We start from the raw sequence: 13,411 nt of genomic DNA, 5'->3' as shown, positions 1-13,411 counted from the left end.
AGAAAAGTGGGAACCCAGTTCGGTAGCGACCTACAATGGGTCAGCCACAGGAGTACCACGGAGGTGAAGGACCGGTGAAACAATGGGAACGAACTTACCCGCTTTCTTGTGGATACGCTTCCAGATCTGTTGCAGAGGAGCTTCGGACGTAATGGTGGAGACATAAGATGCCCAACATTCACGTTTAGCCGTACGGATGGCCCTACGGGCCACCGCACTCGCCTTCCGAAAGAAAAGAAAATAATCGGCTGTTTGCCGACGGCGGTGTCTCTTCCAGGCGTTTCGGGCACCTGTGCAGACTGTGCAGACTGTGGAATGCTCTTCCGTGAACCCCGAGAGGAAAAGCGAGGCATAGAGCGGAGGGCAGCGTTGAAGACAGTGTCACGAAAGAGGAGAGAGCGAGGGAGAGGCAGAAGGGAGAGGTCACAGAGAGAGTAGCACTGAGGGTAAAGAAGTTCCAGTCCACCTTTGCAAACTGCCACCTAGGGAAGGAGAGGGAAGGGTGAAAAGAGAAAAAGGAAACAAGGATGCGGAAATGGTCACTGCCATGGAGGTCGTCAAGAACCTGCCACGTGAAATCTAAGTAAATAAAAGACGAGCAAAGAGAAAGATCAAGACAGGAAAGGGTGCCAGTCCGAGAGTCTAAATGCGTGGGCTCACCAGAATTCAGAAGAGACAGGGAAGAAGAGAGGATACACGGCTCAAGAAGGCGACCCCGGGTGTTCGTCAGAACATCACCCCAAAGGGAATGACCACAATTGAAATCACCCAGCAGGAGCACAGGCTCCGGCAAAGAGTCTAGCAGGTATTTCAGATCAGGAAGAGAAAGCGGGACACTTTCTCTTTCTTTTTTCGTGGCTTTTTCGTGGCTATTGCATCATAAGCATCATTACGAGAAGGAATCGAGCGAGTGCGGCCGTGGCGCGGACGGCGTTGAGAACCCCCAGAGAGAGAGGGGTTGAAAGGCGCCGTAGTCACAACGAGAGACTGATCCGCACCAGGGGACGAAGTGGTCACCACTGGGGGCTTGAGGCTCGACCCAACCACAGAGGAGGGAGGGGAGCTGGGGGAAGAAGTCAGGAGGGTCAAAGGAGGAGCAAGGTCGGGGCCCAATGCAGCGGGTGCTACAGAACCCGGGCTTCCAATACAGGCTGACTCTGGGGCTTGGTCGCCCACCCCACGAGCCTGAGAGGTTACAACAGAAACATTCATCGATATACAAACGAAGAGAGACAAATTCATCCACGAATGTGCCCCCATACCCACCATGGAGCCACAATTAGAGGCAAGACACCCAACAGGAAGCTATCGCCGATCATGCAGGGGCCCCCTAGAGGTGCATCGTGAGTATACGCGCCACAAATGCCACCTTAAGAACCGTCAGTCTGTCTAGATCGGGTTTAGCGACAAAAGAGGGATTGACAATAAAAGGTTTCCCTCGCTCGAGACGTTGGGTACTACAGTTCTACGGGTGCAAGAGTGTGCCTCCTCAAGCACCCGGGCGTCAAAATAGTCCAAAGGAATAACCAAAACAAGCAAAAAATCGGCAGGAAACGACAAGCAGATAGGAGAAGAGGGGGAGAAAAACGAAACATATGGAAAAGAAAAAGCGATCCGGCACAATTAGAGAAGACAGCAGCAGGAGCGCAAGGCCACAAAAAGACAGTGGACTGTCCCACGGAAGATCACACTCCAGCAGCCGTCCACCAAGCCCCCTCACGGCGCCAACAGGCCGGATGGGGAGGGGGGTTTCCCACCAAGACGTCGTGACACGTCCGGCACTTGATTGGCCAGGTGAGGTCACGTGCCAAAAGTGACCAATGACGAGAGCCCTCGGGCGGTGTGACGTCACGAGGCAATGGGCTCTCGGGGTGGCTGGCGCCTGGGCGGGGTAGTACGTCACGAGCCGCCATAGAGTGAGGACGTGCTCAATTTGAGCTCTGGATCTAGAGAGCCCTTACCAGTAGATTTAAGCTTCGCTTCGATTCTGCAGACAGTCTGAGAGGCCATACAAATTCCATGGAGTGCCCAGAAGCAAGGACAGGCCGGATTAAAGAGCCAAGAGCTCTATCAAGAGTCTGCAGCAGAGGGAACGTTAGGCTGGTGACGTCTGGGATGCCCAAAGGACCAGTATTCCACATCAAGCATAAGGCTACAGCTGGGCCAAATCTACTGGCAGTGAGGCGAGGGGAAGCTGTGCTGGACTGCGAGGTGTCGGCAGTGCCAGTGGGAGTGAAGGACGACGACGAAGGTACCTGTCTCCAGTACCCCGGAGAATAGGAGGAGGAAGGCAGTACCTGTTGGGAGTCAGCACGGCGAGGACACGTTACCACGAGGACGACAGAGGAACCCGTGTGTTTGGGAACTGGTTATCAGGAGACCAGAAGACAGGACCAGGAACCTCAGCATCCCTCAACAGAGGACGAGTCAGCTTCGTGGTTGGAATGATATAAGGTAGATAATTGTCCCTCCCTTTACCCCTTTCGATATAGGCGATCTAGGGTATTTTATATGTTGTGAACATTTCTACTCATCCTTTTATTGTCTAAGTGACAGAATATTAAGCTAGGAGTCAAGAGCTCATGTAGGCTTGATGGTGGTGGATCATAAATATATTGATGCGGTGATGTTAGTGATCCTGGAGGTGGTAGCTGGTGTGCAAGGAGCCAGCAACGAACTCTGAAATGCCCAGCTGATCGCATTGCTAGAGGCGTGGAGAGAGTCACGACGTTCTGACAACTGGAGCTGTCAGCTGATCGTGCTGTCAGAGGCGTGTCAAGAAGAGTGTTGCCACCAGAGGATGATTCCCCCTCATAGACAATGTCTTTATGCATTTTATGTGTATATATGCTTTTCTTCAGTAAACTTTTAAACTAACTGATAAGTTTAAGTGAGACTCCATTCTCTAGGGCTATATATATATTTATGAGACCATTAGTGAAACTTTGTACTGCACGTGATATTGCATCCCTGATTAAGATAACCAATAAGACCACTGACGTGTTGCTGGGACACGAGTATAAACACCCAGCTGGCTACCTCAGAACAGCCCAGATAAAGGAGAAAACGTCCCAGTATCAGGACGGCCAGGTTCAGGTGTGTCACAGGTAGACTTGAACCTCTCCACTCGCTAGGGGTATATATGAGGCCAGTCCTTAGTTGACTGAGGGAGCCCAAGGGCGAGCAGTGGCGCCTGGTACTGAGGGGCTAAAACTGGTGGGACGACTCCGACCACAGGTAGGAAGGGGGTGAACCCTGACAGCACCCATCTCAGACTTCCAATAATGATCCCTTCTCTCTCTCTCTCTCTCTCTCTCTCTCTCTCTCTCTCTCTCTCTCTCTCTCTCTCTCTCTCTCTCTCTCTCTCTCTCTCTCTCTCTCTCTCTCTCTCTCTCTCTCTGAACTTCAGTCTGCCCTGGCCCTCTGCGATTCTACGGCAGCGGGCTCCAATGACATTCATTATGAGATGCTTCGCCTCCCTTTTCGGAAATCAGAGTCTCTTGGGACATCCCCCTAAGGACTTCAGCCATATTGCCCTCACGAGTTGTGTCTGCAAGCTCTTTGAACGTATAGATAACGTTCGTCTGATGTGGTTCTTAGAACACCATCACCACCTCTCCCCTTCTCAATTTGGTTTTCGCGAAGACGTCCGTTGTTGCCGTCCTTTTTGACCTTGGAAAGGCTTACGACACCACCTGGAGATATCATTCTGTCCCAACTTCGTTCTTTTGGCCTTCGTGGTAATCTTCCTCTCTTCCACCAAAGCTTCCTCTCTCGTTGTTCCTTTAGACTGAGGCTTGGCATCACTCTCTCTGCCTCTTTTAGGCAATACTAAGGTGTACCGCAAGATAGTGTTCTGAGCACTACTTTTTTCTGGTTGCCCTCAATGGTCGTCTGGCATCTTCTCCGCTCTCTATGTCGACGATCTTACCCTTTGCTGTCGAGGTGATGATTCGCCTCTCCTTCAACGGCGGCTTCAACTTGCGATTGATGCCATGTCGTCTTGGGCTATCGATCATGACTTCAAGTTCTCTACAACAAGGATTTATGCTATGACTTTTATACGGAAGCATGTCATTCTTCGTCCCTCTTTGTCACTTTATGGTCATCCCCTTGTGTACAAGGATTCCGCTAAACTTTTGGGGTTAATCTTTGGCACTCGTTTGTCTTGGTCACCCCATATCTCTTACCTCCGAGTTGAATGCTCTAAGGCCATTAACCTCCTTAAGGTTTTGTCACATACTTCTTGGGAAGCGGATTGGCGCACACTCCTCTCTACATTTCTCTCTCGTACTGTCTGAACTCGATTTTGGGTGCCCTGCTTACTCGTCTGCTTCTCCTTCTACTCTTCGATGTCTTGATGCTTTGCACCATACTGGGTTGCGCTACAGCTTTGAGTCCTTTCGTTCGACTCCCACCCTCAGCTTATATATTCACACTGGCTTCCAATCTCTCCAGGACCGCCGTGATCGCTACTGTCGTCGCTACCTTGCGCGGTCCTTACAACATCCTCATTCTCGCCTCAGTCGTGCAATGACTTTTTACTCCACCTGTAGTACCTGCTCCCGTTCACCACCACCTTTTTCTGTCCGGTTGTCTCGCCTGCAACATTCTCTTTTGGTTCGTATTTCTAATGTTTCTCCTCGTGTTGTTGTGTCCCTGCCCCCGTGGAGGGTCCGCCTTCGAAAATTTTGTACATCCCTGACCCACATCACAAAAGCTTTTCACCTCCTACGGTCTTGAAACGAATTTTCCTTGAGTACTTTTCTTCACATTTCCACTCCATTTCCATCTTCATCGATGGGTCTAAGTCTACGGACTTTGTGGGCTACTCTGTTGTTTTTCCTGACCACACTTATATGTGTCACCTACCTCTAGAGACTAGCATCTTCACGGCAGAATTTTATGCTATTCTCTACGCTCTTCTTCTCCAGCTTTCTCGTTGTCAATCTTCCTCTTGGTTGTAGTGGACTCTCGTTGTGCCCTCATGGCTCTAAAGTCCTTTAATCCAGTCCATCCGGTGGTCGTCGAGATTAAACATTGCCTGTTTCTTATCTCCAGTAAATTTAAGTCAGTAGAGTTTTGTTGGGTTCCCAGCTATGATGATGACTCTTTAAATGAGCGTGCAGAAGCTGCCGCTTTGGCAGTTGTCCGCTCTTGTCCCATCTCCCACAAAGGTATTCATTATTCCGACTTTTTCCCAGTTATTCAATCCTCCATCCTTGCCCGTTGGCAGGGTTCATGGTCATCTGTTCATGGTAACAAACTGCATACTCTTAAGAGTAGGGCGTCCCAATAGCCTTCCTCCCACCACCGTAACCGACGATGGGAAACGGCTCTAGCTAGGTTGCGTATTGGCCATACTCGCTTAATTCACGGTCACTTAATGAAGTGCCACCCTGCTCTTTATTGTCTAAACTGCATTGTCCCTCTTACAGTCTTGCATATCCTTGTTGAATGTCCTGGCTTCTAGGACGAATGTGTGTCTTGCTTTCGACCGTCCCTCGGTGTAACTTGTCCCTTCATAAAATTCATGGTGATTCAGATACTTTTGATATCATTCGCTTTATGCTTTTCTGTTCTCGTATTTTCATCCTGTGTGATATTTAGCGCCTTGTGATTATGCTGCACATTTGATGGTGCTACATAGCCTTCCCGGCTTGGTGCCTTCTTGTGATAATTACTTGGGGTTTTCAAGAGCCTTGCATAGGTCAACAAAGCTAACTTTGTTAGCGAATTAACTTAGTTACTACTAACGCTTGATAGTTGCACCTTCCCATCGTCCGAAATTTGTAGTGATGTCAGAAGCTCCAGTTAGGAATACTGTCACTTTCTTCATCTAAGTAATTGGTGCTGGAAATTCTGGCGTTAAACCTCGAAATGTGGTTGTTATTTTTCCTTTTATTTAGTTTCTCAGATTCTTCCAGGAAAGAATGTTAATGTGCTCACGGCATCAGCCGTGGTGATGCCCAAGCTGTTGTCAGGTTTTTGTCTCCATTAAAAGTTGTTGCCATCCTCCATATTTGACATTACAATGCCATAGACCCCCAACGCGTCAACAAGCTTCCCTTATTGCCTCCCTTATCCCCCTACTCTTATAGTAACCCCCCCTTTCATCCCTTTCCCATTCATTACATGTCTCCTCTCCATTTTTCTGTCGTGCCTGCTATTGTGTGCAGCATCACCATCAGATTGGAGAAGAGTTGAAGAAGAAGCTGATGCAAGCTCGTAGTTTAAGGTTTGGAAAATGAGCACAAGAGAAGGGAAGAAGTCAGGGAATAGTAGTGTGAAACAACACACGAGCATAAGTAATGGTAAAGGAATCCAAAGGACAGTTCTGGCGCCGATCCATGTAAGGAGGGGGGTTTGAACAGGATGGCCTGTTCACACTTACAATGGACGCAAGTTCAAGGAAAGGCATGGTGGGCCTTTCCATAGTTGACGCAGCAAACTCAGGAAGAGCTACCAGTACTATAATGTCCAGGATACACATGTTGGAAATTTCCAACACTAAATACAACACTGTTGTATTCTCATTAATTACTACTAATTCTACTAATCATTGTAGTGATTAAAATTAACCCAACGTAGAGTTCACATGTACTAATAATTACATCTGTACAATAAGGCTAGAATTCTTATGTCACCCGACGCCAGTATTGCGTCAGATTCCATTGTAATAAACACATTTATATCCAATGTGTCTGAGAATTGAATTTGATTCTCTATAAACAACGGTGTTCTGTGTGATAATTAATTACAGATAAACTGATCTCCAACTAAGGCCAAATAGAGCGTTTATAGTTATAGCTATTATCTAGTAATAAAATTAAGCGGAGCGGGGCGGAAGAGACGCCAGTCCACGTGTTGAAGCGCTCACGAGTAGACGTGTTCACGTTGTGCTCACGAGATGCCATTACCCAGCCATCAGGGTAAACTCCATCAAATCTCCAGAAGAAAGTCGCCACTGTGAGGTGTGAAGAACCTTTGCAGACAATACCTTCACCTGGTGTCAGTGTCATTTACGGAACCTGTTAAATTTGGTTCTATGTAACTCCACGTGACCGGCCAGTGAAGCGCGTCAGTATCTAGGATAGGCTAGTCCGGAGCCTAGGACGCGACCTTCGGCAAGCTTTAACTTACACAGTGCCCATAATAGCTAAGTACCTTGATCCTTGTTTGATGCATCAGATAGGGGGTGGGTTTATAGCTGGTAGCTTGTCGTGACGACGTATGACAACTAAAAACCACAGGTTTATTAAGTTCTAGATATTAATGTTTTTCTTGCCCGAAACGCATTGCGTAATAGTGGCTTTAGGCATTGTAAGTACTAGCTCTATCTATATATCAATCCATTAATGTAACATCACTTGTATGTATATACCTTACCTGAATAAACATATTTATATTTATTTATTTATTTATATTTATATTTATTTATATTAGGTTATTATTTTCCTGATGTTTAATCTCGTTTTCTTGAATATAGATTCCTAGTAGTTTAATTTGTTACTACTGAAACTAATTTGATTTACAGCGTGGGCGAAGAATTCTCCGAGCTGTCATTTCACATGTTAATCACCTCCCAGTGTTCCATGACGAGTCCAGGGGAATCAGAAGATGAGTCGTAACTAACTTCTAAGGAATCGTCATTAAGCTAAGGTTTCTTTCTATTCCTTGATTATTATCTGTACTCTTTTACATGCAGAACCCTGTTCATTGGATTAACATGTGTTTATTATAATTATTATTATACATATTCATAATCTATGTTCCCATTAATGATAACGATGATGATTTCATAAATATTCATAGGATTAGATTATTATACATTGGACTGGTGAACGAACCACACTAGTTCCTGGACGTACTGAGTTCCAGTAATACCCCCCCAATGTAGGAGTTTGAGGCTTTGATTCATTTAATTATACAGCCCATTAATTATTTCAATGATCATATAGTATTTTATCCATAGTTACTGGTTCATCTAGAATTTTCTAATGATCATATTTTCTCAGTTTCCCTCTTTTACTTTAAAAGTGGGTGGTCCTTCGTAATTGAATTTACTATATTAATATTTAAATAATTAGAGTCAAGCCCCAAATGTCCCACATTATGGTCCTTATCGAACCGGATAGGCATAAATTTATAATTATAAAATACTAATCATTAATAACTAATCCTTGTGTGATATAAGCTAGACTACCTATTTAATTAATTGTGTCAACCAACAGTGTAACACATCAGTTAGTCTAAGTCACACCAACATATCGCTATTTTCGCCTCATGTATAAGGTAGCTTTAGTGGGTCACAGCCAATTACCCACAACACTTAGACCTATACCTCACTGTTATAAATAATGGTGTGTGGGGCTTCTATGGGGGACTGGTACTATTAAGGGGTAAGGGTAGTTAGAAGACAAGAGTATCAAATATGGGAGAGCTAAAAGGCCATGCCCCCAAAATAAACTATCCACAGTAGTAATAACTTGCTACTAGACCATATATGTTAGTCTAAGGGTTGATCAATGCGCTCCCACACAGGAAGAAGGGATACTCTGTAATTCATGAACTTATTTATTAACCCCTTAACAACCCCCCATATACACTCACACCAATAACAATAATAATAATAACTTTACCACACTATCTTACGTTAAAAGCCTTGGTCCACATAGGCAGGATACAAGGTTTACACTAATAACAAGCTAGGGTAAAGTACTACTGGATAAGCACTGAAGCTGGATGCAGCTTAGGGTAGTGAGACCATGTGGTACCCTAATACAAAACACAACACTTAGGGTTACCCAAAACACTGGCAACTACTACCCCCAGGTCTCACCAATCGTTACTACCAGAGTAGGTACACTTAGAAATCATACAATACTTAACTTAATGGTACAGGAACTTAGGGTAAGGGAAATAAGTAAGAGGAGAAGGGAGGAGATTAGGGGTGCAGCCACAGAGTAGGTCTCGTCCGCACGAACGCCAGCCAGAGAAGAACCTCCTAGCGACCAGCTAGGCCTCCCATGTCGTGGTGCCGGAAGGAGCCTAAGTGATCGTGCAGCTAAGCACATTAAAGATCTTCCCCTATGCAACATATTGTTACTTTACAAATGATTAGAAAGTATTAGTAAGCAAAGTTGGTGCCTATGTCATTATTTAATAATCAACCCCCAGCTCAGTCTTTAAATGCTCTTTGAGAAACAATAATAGTCTTACGTCTGGCAGGGAAGATACAAACAATTGCCGCTCGTCATGCCTCAACTGTACTACCAGAAAGTTTAATAGCTCAATTTTGACCTCTGGTTTCCACTGGAGAACCCAGGGTCGTAACACTCCTCCCCCCTTCAGAAAAAAAAAATGTGACTACTAGAATAGTAGTCATATTTTTTTGTAAGAGTATACAGAGAATAAAAAGAAAAACATATGACAAAAACAAAAAATCAATCAAAAACAATTTCTCTGCAAAAAAAAAAATACAAAGGAGTTCTCTGAAAGAAAAAAAAACACACAAAAAAAATAAAAGAACAGGGAAGTAAATAAATTGGACACGGAATATTTAATGTCACAGGAGAACCTAAAAAAAAATAACTAAAGCATGACAGTTGGTAAATGGCTTCCTGTGGCCTAGATGAATGTTATTCCGGCAACCTGGACAAAGCGTCGGCCATCACGTTGAGTCGGCCCGGTAGGTGGGTAATGGAAAGATTGAAGTCCTGTAGGTACAACGCCCACCTGAGGATGCGTTTATTCTTACCCTTCATCTGAGTCAGGAAGACTAGTGGGTTATGGTCCGTGTACACTTCCACTATATTACCTGTGAGGTAAACTTCGAACTTTTTACATGTTAACACTAGCGCCAACGCCTCTTTTTCTACCACTGTATAATTGCTTTGCGCCTTGTCGAATTTCACAGAGTAATAATATACTGGGTGTTCTACTTGATCATCCCCAGTTTGCAACAACACTGCACCAGCACCCGAGTCAGATGCGTCCACATGAATTTTAAACGGTCGATCGAACCTTGGACTAGCAAGCACTGGGGCGGAAGCTAAGATCAATTTCAAATTTTTAAATGCCTCTGCACAGTCTGATGACCACTTAAATTTAACGGCTTTCCGCAACAAGTCTGTGAGAGGAGTGGCAACACTGGAAAAGTTCTGACAAAAACGTCGATAGTACGCTCACATACCGATAAATCTTTGAACGTCCTTTTTAGACTTTAGTACTGGATACTCCAGAATGGCACTGATTTTATCTTGCCGAGGTAACACTTTTCCTTGGCCCACTTCATAACCGAGGTACGTCACTGTGCCTTGGCCAAAATGACACTTTTTAGCATTTAAGGTAAGATTTGCCCTTTTCAAGATTGCAAACAACTGGCGTAACCTAGCTATGTGGTCAGCCCAATTACTGTCAAACAGCACGATATCATCTAAATACGCCCGACAATTTGGCACCTTAGCGAGCAGAGAGTTCATGAGTCTCTGGAACGTGGCAGGGGCATTACGCAAGCCGAATGGTAACACTTGATACTCAAAAACACCCTCGGGTGTCACGAACGCAGTTAGTTGTTTAGCACGTTCAATGAGTGGGATTTGATAATACCTCCTCGAGAGGTCGAATTTCGAAACGTACTTGGCATTTCCCAACTCGTCGATGCAGTCCTCGAGGAGGGGCAGCGGATAGGCATCCACAATGGTCACCTTGTTGAGCTGCCGATAGTCGGTGCATAATCGCCAGGAGTCGTCTGGTTTGGGGACCAGAAGGCAGGGCGAGCACCAAGAGCCCTGGCTCGGCCGGATGAGGCCGTGCTGGAGCAAGAAGTCGATCTCCTTCCGTACGATGGCCTTCTTTTCTGGACTCATCCGATAGGGTTGAAGGCGAATGGGAGTGTAGTCCGTCAACTCGACATCATGGCAAATGGCATCAGTCTGGGTCGGGACCTCCCCGAACAGACTGGAGAATTCATCAACCAACGACTGCACCTCTTCACGTTGGGTCATCTGCAAATGGGACAGTCCTTCCTCCACAGCATTCACAGAACTAGAATTATTGAAAATGAGATTAGTTGGGTCCCCAGAACAATCATCCCCTCTCTCACTGGAAATGGAAACATTGGTTAGTGCAATGGGCCTGGGGCCCTGGAACTTCTTCAGCCGATTTACATGTATGAGCATTACCTGGTTACGTTTGTCAGAGTGCCTCACTTTGTACGTGAGGTCCCCAGTCTTTTCTGTCACAATGTAGGGGCCTTCGTACTTGTGGGACATAGTGTTCCCTAGTCGAGGCTTTAATACCAGGACAGGGTCGCCAGGCTGAAATACCTGTAACTTAGATTTAGCATCGTTACGTTCTTTCATCTTTTCTTGGGCCTTGCCAAGATACTTTAATGCAGCTGCCTTGCAGTCCTTGAGTCTCTGGTGGTGTTGCGCAAAGAAAGCCGAACCTTCGGTTAACGTTACGTTCCCTAACAGATTCTCCTGTAACATTTGCAAGGGTCCACGAACTTTATGGCCAAAGACTAACTCAAAAGGAGAACAACCCAGTGAACTTTGTAATCCCTCTCTAGCCGCAAACAAAACATATGGCAAATTCTCATCCCAGAAGGTGTGGGAACTCTCGCACGATGTCTTCAACATCTGCTTCAGAGTTAGATGGAAACGTTCAATTACCCCCTGACTCTGTGGATGGTATGGGCTGGAAACCTTATGAGTTATTCCATGTTCCTTACAAAATTGCTCAAAAACATCAGACTTAAAATTAGTACCATTGTCAGTTTGCATGACCCGAGGCAGTCCAAAAGTGGAAAAAAAATGCAACATACGAGCAACAACAGTTTTTGCTCGGATGTTCCTTACAGCAAAAGCCTCTGGGTAACGAGTAGTGATACACATCATTGTGATTAGGTAAATATTACCAGACTTAGTTCTAGGTAATGGTCCAACACAGTCCATTACCACATGAGAAAATGGTTCCTCTGGCACGACAATAGGCCTTAGAGGAGCTTTAGGTGGAGTCTGGTTTGGTTTCCCAACCAGTTGACAAACAATACACGCATTACAAAATTTTGCCACATCGCTTTTCAGCTTGGGCCAGAAAAAATACTTTAAAATTTTGTGATACGTAATATTAATACCTTGATGTCCCCCCATAGGATCATCATGAGCAGCTGCCAAAACTCTTTCTCTATAGCAGGTCGGCAACATAACCTGGTGGACTACCTCCCACTCATTTGACAAGGGAGCACTCTGTGGTCTCCATTTTCTCATCAAAATCCGATCATTGTAGTAGTACCCAGTTGCTGCGTCTACAATTTCCTCCATAGAGACAGCTGTCTCATGACAATCTGCAAGAGTGGGGTCAGCTTTCTGTAACTCACTCAAGGAGGCATCTAGGCCTTGGTCAGATGCTATTGGCCGAGGCTCAACAGTGTTCTCCTCTACCTCCCCACTACTCTCGGTAGATGGCGGTGGCAGGCTCTCCACAATGTCCTCGGCCACGTCATCGAGTCGGGCCATGAATGTGTCCGCGAGGTCCACTTGGTTTTCACCACTCGGAAAGCTCCTCGTGACCTCGGGATTTACCGCCTTGGCAAGCACAGGGCTGCCCTTACATTTAAGTCCCATAGACCTGGTTACCGCGCACGCAGGGTACACAACATTATCCTCTGCGGCGGGTGGATCCAGGCAAAACTTAGGGGTAGGCAACACAATAGGCAGTCTGGAGTCCCCTACCTTATCCCCTGCTAAATCATTACCAACTATTACATCAACATTAGGGAAAGGTAGGTATGAAGTGACTCTGACTGTATAAACACCCTTGTGGAAATCAGATTCCAGGGTAACCTTATGGAGGGGTACTGCTCGAGTATCACTAGTGACACCCTCGACCAGTACCACCTCTCCAGTGTCGAGAGTGTTGGCACCTTCCAACGCACTCTCTAAAATTAAAGTCTGGATGGCACCGGTGTCTCGGAAGATCACCACGTCCTTCCAGGAAGAACCCTCAGACAAAAGTAGTCTCCCTTTCGATAAGAATGGGGTAAGCAAGTCCAACCACTGTGGGTTGGAGGTCTTACTCCCTAACCCTTCCGAAGGCCTCAAGCCCTGTGTCACAACTAGAGCATTGGGTCTTTTTTCCGGGTACAGTTGCCAACAACGGCTAATAGTGTGGTTTGGACGATTACAGTGACCACAAAAACGTCGGGGAGAAGAGACATTACTAACAGAATTACCCTTCGGTTCACCCTTAGGTGCCGTGGGGCTAGACACTTTAACAGGGTTAGTTATGTCTGAAACAGAAGGTGCATTAGGTAAAGGGTTAGAATGAGCTGGTCTGGACTGGCTGTGGGTATAAGTTTTGCTACTCTGTGGGGTATAATTATTTTTATTGGGCCTTTTGCCCG

The sequence above is a fragment of the Procambarus clarkii genome, chromosome 54 (genome assembly GCF_040958095.1).
Source record: "Procambarus clarkii isolate CNS0578487 chromosome 54, FALCON_Pclarkii_2.0, whole genome shotgun sequence".
Classification (NCBI taxonomy): Eukaryota; Metazoa; Arthropoda; class Malacostraca; order Decapoda; family Cambaridae; genus Procambarus; species Procambarus clarkii.
Note: the sequence above shows the minus strand (reverse complement) of the source record.